The 7898-nt window shown below is 34.4% G+C and overlaps 1 pseudogene; it reads left to right on the top strand.

The window, feature by feature from the left end:
- Positions 1-5949: 5949 nt before the first annotated feature.
- On the top strand, positions 5950-6625 carry LOC108966115 (annotated as a pseudogene).
- The last annotated feature ends 1273 nt before the right edge of the window (positions 6626-7898 follow it).

The following is a 7898-nucleotide window of genomic DNA, read 5'->3' as shown; positions in this document are numbered from 1 at the left end:
GGAAGAAATCGGATAATAACCACGCCCACCTCCCATACAAAGGTTATGTTGAAAATCACTAAAAGTGCGTTAACCGACTAACAAAAAACGTCAGAAATACTAAATTTTACGGAAGAAATGGCAAAAGGAAGCTGTACCCATGCTTTTTTTTTTTAATTTAAAAGGGGCGTGGCGTCGACCACTTATGGACCAAAAACCACGTTTTTTCAATATTTAAAAAAATCTCTTTGAATTTAGTTTTCAATAGAAATCACGACCTGCATTCTGCCCGCCGTCCGATGAATGATGCAGCGGGAAATTGCTTCCTAAAGGCAGAATATCAAAGATTTAATATGATGTTTACATATATAAGTATAAACCCTAGAAGTTTCGATTTAATAAGTTAATTCTTTCCCTGCCAAAAAAGTTTTTGAAGCCTCTAAAGCAGGTTCTCCCCTTAAGTCTGCGCTAAACAACTAATTCATATTTAGAGAAACATTATTTTATCTAAAATATATCATATACCATATCACTAGAAGTTCAATAAGAAAACTAAACATCTCCACCTCAAATTGGTCGAAGCTTCTACTCCGTTACAAAATAATAAGTGTAAGCTGAGTAACTTAATTATATAGACAAGTTAAGATCGCTTAATATTATATTATACTCTATTTTTTGAATTTACTTAAGTGAATAAACTTCATGCATGAATACGATTGTCATACAGAATGGATATTTCCAAAGTGGCGAAAGGAAAGTTTCTCTGGAAATAAGAAGTTTTGAATTTGTGATTTGTATTTCATAATTTATCTAGACAGAAGGATTTGGAAAATTATTATTTATATTTTCCTATATTCCCATCTTCTGTGAACTGTATTGGACCATAAAATATTCCAATTTAGAGGCTTCAAGAACAGTCACAACAGACACACAATTATGTAATACATGGGGACAACTTCAAAACCAGTGTTATTATTCGATGTATTTTTTCTAGCTTGTTACAAATTACTAAAGACTGCCTTTCATTAAGGCGAAAGGAACTCCTCTCAATCAATTCGCGAGCCCATCTCGAGGCAAATAGCTGCACAGTACATGTATATATATATTACATTATATGCATAAGGCCCCGTACACATTTTTTATTCAGCAATGTAAAAGGCGTGTGAACTTAAGTAAAACTGAAATGCAATCGACCTTACGCCTGTTTTTTATACGGTGAGTGCTTGTGGCAGTTTGTATGTATTTATATGTGGATGCACAAGTGGAACAAGTTGTGGTGCATCCAACAATTTACTTACATCTTTTATTTATTGCCCGTTTTGTCGGGGCGTCGACGCATTTGAAGCTACTTAACTGTGAGGCATCGAGCAATAAAACATGAAGGACTACAGCCACACATACAAGTATACCCGCATGTGCATACRTACCTACATATTAGGTATGCGAAAATACGATAAGCTCAGAAAGTTTTGTTGGTCGAACCAAATCAGCGTATTTATCGCACATACAAGCATACATTTGCTTACTATACGAGTCAGTATATACTATATAGTTATATATATGTACATAGGRCACAATCCTATATTTCATGCCGGCCGCAAATTCGCAAGAACAAGTATTAATAAGCTATCATGAATAAAGTGATTCGCCAATTCCTATGTGTTCCATCAGCGGTTGGTGGTGTTTCCTTGGAGAGGACTCTACTTTAAAATTCGTTGTAAATATCACACGAAAGGGGATGAAAATAATTGACGCTTTGACTAAGTACTAAGATCGCTTAGCATGCGATCAATTTTTAAYTGATTCGGATGGAAGATGAGATTTTTAACAGCTGTTTCGCAGAAAACTAGTTTTCGCACGTTAGCTCCCTTTTCGCAGACAAGGTCACATACATATATCCAATTCTTCGTAAACTTCGTAAGCGTAATTGAAAAATCACTTATATTAAAACTGAGAAAATTAAATTGGCACCCRTACATATTCTCTCACTATACGACTTCATTCCTGATAACTTGGACCACTGCCCCGCGGACCCTACTCCCAGCGTCTTCTTCGCGCACATTCCCCCGAGGGATATGTGGCTGGCGTGAAGTTGCTGGAGAAGAGACGCAGTGAGCCTTTTTTACGGATAAATCGGAGTTCAAGGGGAAGRCTGAGGGGGGACTGGGACCTCKCAATCAACTTTTGTTTCAGACGGCTAAACCACTGCTGTATCTTTCAAAAAAATTACGGTGGAAACAGAAGTAGCATAACCTAACCTMAATTGAGACAATTGTAACTAACTTTATAAGCAACTATAAAAACCTTAGAAAACTGGTCTCAACAAGCTGAAGCGTAGAGGTTTGCATGGCATTATCCAGCCATTTAATATTCAAAGAATTAATATGGAGAGAAAGTAGGATTATTAAAACGTTTTGGCATCGTTCTTTATAAARCTTTTTACTTACCACTGGGGCTTCTGAAAACTATATATCATAAAATGGTTACAAATTTTATTTATGCTTAACTTTAATTGCGTATAACTTTTAAARGAAAGTTTTTATTAAAAAAGATACTTTTTGTATAGCGAGAAACTCTGTATTATAATATAATTAATTTAAAGTTGTGGGGGAATTTGCTTTGAAGATAAAAACTTTATTAYTGAAAATTAAAGAATATACCCTACTCTAAATAAACAAAGAAATATGGTTTCGTGACTTTGAATTCACTTTTTTTCCAACAGAAGAATCATGACTAGAAAAACTTTCTTGGCGACATCTGAGGAGTGCGACAGGTCCGACATCTGTATGTAAATACATATTTTTATATGTGCTTATCACAACCAAAACAGAAAATTACGACTAAAGATTTATGTATATCGATATATATACATACATATATTCGGTTTATTTGCTGCAGWTTCATTCTGTTTGACAATTTCGACTTTAATTATGCTGTTTTCAATCCATTTAATGTTGCTGGCATTTAGTGACTGCATCGGGGSTAATTTCTTTCCTTTTACACCATTTTTCATTGAAATAAAAGCCAATGTCGAGCACAAATAAATGCTCCAATATTTCAGTTGCATCGCCAATACATATGTATATATGTATGTGTGTTTGCATGTGTGTACATAAATGTGTGTTACAACATGCAAAAAGTATATTGGTATGTGCAATGTAATGGCGACGAAGTTGMAGAAAAATGCATTACATTAGTGCCACTGTTTGAACTACAATGTTTTCTTATGCGAACGATGGAAAAACAAAAGAAAATCAAACAGTTCAAGTTTATTTTGCAGAAAATTGTCAAGAAAACATTTGTCTTTGAGTGTCAAAGCCCCAAAGCCGCACCAGTGGAGTTAGAGGTATTTTAAGATTTTTTAGAGAAATTCCACAATTTATGTACATATATGTATGTACATATGTAAGTATTCGAATATACATATAGGTTAATTTGAATTTGGACATTGCGACAAATTTTCTTCAGCTGCTCACTACGCACTCCGCAAAACCCTGTTTTGATTCGAGTTTACACCCTATATAAATGTTTGTACCGTAAAAGCGGTCGAAACTGGTCAAGCAGTTGCCAATCATCGAATTCGAACTTTTTTAATGGCCATCCTCAATACATGTTCTCAGTAGTAAGTAAGTAAATTAATCATAGAGGGAGGGATTTATCCTTCAGATATCCGCCTTAAAACACACTCATGAACAAAAATACTTGAAAACAAGATTTAGACATACATGTAAAACAACGAAACTGCTAGGAAAGACAATATATTAAAAAAAAAAAGGAACTTAGCAGACACATTTCTTATCTTAAGTTACACACCGGTGTGTTTATAATACTCCTCGTGTAAATCAACATTTAAATGAGAATAAATAAGCATAATGTTAAAAAAAATTTTAGCCATGCACGATTTTTTACGCCAATACTGTTAAAACAGTGTTAGAAAATAATGCTGTTAAAGAAATTACATACAACAGCAGCAGTTAGCAGCTTTCAGCGCTGTGAAAGCATTTCCAGTGTCCTAACAACATAGCACAAAATTCATTTTTAACATTTTGGAAGCGYTTATTTCCAGCATTTGAATGTGAAACGCCGACAGAATGTAAATAACCAAAAGCATTATGCTACTGCCCGACTAATTTATTTTTTCATATGTGAAAATTTGGTTATATAGAAGAGAAAACGGCGAAGATAAAATGTAATTTACATTGAATGTTATTATAATTTCACCGTAAAGTAGGGACAAATCAAAACAAATTCTACTAATAGAGAAAATCATTATAGGAGGTATTTCATGGTTTAAGGAAAACTGGATCGATTTATTTAATGTTTTACAAAGACCTTTAAAATAACTAACAGAAGAACCGAAAATAGGATATGAGGACTAGAGCAAGGTTCAAACCGGTCCCAATATAATCGATAAGAGTTGCTTAACTAATATATTGAAAGATATACTATATACGGAAGCAGAGAGATCCTCTTGTCCACTGTCTGGTTTCTTGACTCGATCTGTAAATGAGTTTTGTCAATTATAAGGGCACTTGAGTTAAGTTTTTTTCCATTTTCTTCATTGAGCTTAGAGTGCTGACATTCGAAATGGCGTTAATAGAAGAAAGTGGGGTTATTTTATTTGTTTTTGTTTTTTCTCGAGCTAATCTGTAGTCAGTTCTCACACTCATACATATATGTAACGAAAAATTACTAATTAATTTATTTCAACATATTTGTTTATTATATAATCGGAAATCTCAACATTATTTACAGTGTATAACATTATATACATACATATATTGAAATAGTACTACAGGAAATACCCTTCACGTCTTTTCTCTGCTGCAAATACTGCAAGGATATCCAGAAAATGTATATTGTATATTGTTTATTTATTATCAAGCAGTAATCTACTGCTGAACTTAAAATAACTAAGTCAATGAGACGATCTTCCGCCAAAAAAGAACGGAGTTKATTTTTTATAATTTTTTGGAAATCCCTTTCAATTATCGCAGAATAAGTTCTTAATTTGAAAACGTAGACTGTAAATCGTTTCTTTTAATATCCTGTTCCAGCGTCTTCATCATAGAAGAACGGAACATGTTTCGAGAACCTATTCTTCGCATTGCTGGAATTTAGTCGACCCTTGCTTCATCCAAAAATCTTACATTGCTTTAGTAAGTGTATGTGCCCAAAGCCCATTAGCCTTGTTATTATCCTAATTTTTCTCTTCACGTTCCGAAACACTGTACTTGCTGTATCGTCTTCATTTCCGCTGCCGTTGTTYTGCTGTGAATTTATGTTTAATAGCAATTTATCTGTTCCTGATCACCTGAAGGCGTGGCATGGAAAAACTTACTAAGTTTGGAAGGGTTTGCCAAGACTTCAAGTGATCCTTTCTCTTTATTCCAGAGTTTTTCGGTTTTTTTACTCCACTRTCTTACATCCGTGCGTCCTGATGTCTGTCATACATAGTGCTTTTTATGAACAACTGCACGAATAAATATATAAGTTATTAGAAAGTGTAATRTTAATGACAATAACATACTTACCTCATAGGAAATTCTCCATCACTATATTCCAAAATTTAAGAGTGCACCGGATACCGGAGTAATGAACTATATAAAATTTATAAATGAGATTAATTTTAGCGAGAAAAATGATTTTGTCAGATAAAAATGTAAAAAAATTAAAAATAGAGAAATGCACGAAATAGAAAATTTTGTGCGGTAAACATTATGTGTTTTCTATTTGCTGGGTACTGTGTACACAAATTCAAATGGTGAAGGGGATAAAGAAATTTTGAACATCCAAAATGCTCTAATTTTATGGATTCCATTCATAATTTTGAAGATGAGGATTTCAATCTCACATTCGTTTAAGTCGCACCACTTTAGTTTACTTAAGAGGTATGATTGGCTTTTGTTATGAGACTTTTCTTTGTGAGTATTTTTGGCAGGAACATATAAAAGAAGTTAACGAACCCGTTTTGCTACAAAGTCCGGAAAAGGCAAAATACCTGCTGAAACAATGATGTACTATATCGTACATGTACGTGTGGTATTTAAGTAATACAATTACCTAGAGACAACTAGCCATATTGTTTGGTGTCACGAAGTTCACAGCATGTGCGATTATTCATCGGGTTGYCGGGTGGGTTATTTCAATTGGCAATGAGTTCGTTGAGTGACCAACTGGAGATACGTTGGAAGAAACAACTCGCAATTTTTTACAAAGAAAGAAAATATCAGGTATTTATTGTACCCACCCATAACATAATATATTTTGATAGCAAACGTAATTACAGAATTGTTCTACAGGCCATTATCGGTGCTGATAAACAATATATTGATATTTATTGCGGTGAACCCGGATCATATCATGACTGTAGAGTGCTAAAAAAGTCATCATTTTATAGAAAAGCGGAAAGTATTATGGAAATTTGTTTCCAAMTTCTACGTTTATTCYCGGGGACTCGGCGTACCCTTGCAGAAATTACCTCATTCCGATGTTCAAAGATTATGGTTGGTTAACGTTTAATCAAATCAGCCTTAACAAAACACATTCTTCAGCAAGAGTAGTTGTTGAAAATGCTTTTTACACTCTGGCAACAAAGTTGCTAARGAGAGTATTATRGTTTTGTTCACATAACGGTTGTTTGTAAGTCCTAAAACTAAAAGAGTCAGATATAGGGTTATATATACCAAAGTGATCAGGGTGACGAATAGAGTTGAAATTCGGATGTCTGTCAGAACTGCGGATCGGAATCAAGTTCTTGTATGGAAAACTTTCACATTTGRCAATGTATCTTCACAAAAGTTGGACAGGTTATTTTCTAAGGCAACAATGAAATCTCCGAAGGAATTGTTCAGATCGGTTAAGTATAGCATATAGCTTCCATATAAACTGAACACAAAGTTACTAAAAGAAACGCACCTRTGCAGCCGAAGTTAATGTTTTTTCTTGTTTCATCTGAAAATAAAGATCCAAAAAATCTTAATTCGTTACTCGTTACTCGGTAGTAAATCAGCTGTTTTGGAACAAAATTTACACCCAYTCATTCACTGCAACAGCAAAGCACTGCTTCAATATTCCAGTGCTTGGGCTCTCAAGGCAATCAATATTAAAACGCGAATGCAAACTCAGCCGTTCCTTAAAAGTTACATTAATATTCTGTGAGCYTGTATGTGGCAGATTTGTATACAGATGCATCCCTACAGTAATTAATCTTTATTTGATTTTACSTTTTGCATAAATATCGCACAGTAATCGGGTCCAATTGTGGAGGTATTGGCATTCACATAGTCACCACCCGATTGCCACTTTGTTTTAAACCGTTAAAACAATACGAATCGGGCCTTTATTTGCCGTTGGCTAAAATCCGCATAAAGATTGGCCCAATCCATTCACAAGCCTTAGGCATAACAGGGACAGGGGCTGTATTAAAAACTACACTATATCGCTGGACACGCACCTTTTTCTCTTTCGAGTGCTCAGTAGGCAGAAAAATTGAATTTTTACTATGAAGTGAACAAAAGCTGGTAAAAGGCTGAGTAATTTGAATGCGTGCGGCATGAAATTGAATTGTGTGAGTGATCGGAGAATGCAACCTACAATAACAACTACATATATGCCTGAGGACAAATAAAAAAAAGGTGCCAACGCATGAATTTTAAGCCTTTAAGCTCGTTGGGGTAAACACAACCCAGATACTTACTCTGTACTTAGTTACTTATATATACATATGTAAAATGCTAAAAATAAATGAAATGTAAATAATGAAAGTGAAAAGGGAATTCGCAGAACACGAATTATGGACGTCAATAAGTCGTTAACAACGGCAGTGCCATAAAAGTCAATCCGGATTATTAGGAATTTTCCGCGTCTTCGGCATTGTGTTGGGGACTGGCTACAACAATTCGTAAGAACTTTATTCT

Source organism: Bactrocera latifrons, unplaced genomic scaffold (assembly GCF_001853355.1).
Source record: "Bactrocera latifrons isolate USDA-ARS-PBARC rearing strain unplaced genomic scaffold, ASM185335v1 scaffold_156, whole genome shotgun sequence".
Classification (NCBI taxonomy): domain Eukaryota; kingdom Metazoa; phylum Arthropoda; class Insecta; order Diptera; family Tephritidae; genus Bactrocera; species Bactrocera latifrons.
The sequence above is the reverse complement of the archived record's forward strand: the minus strand, read 5'-3'. Positions and strand labels throughout refer to the sequence as shown.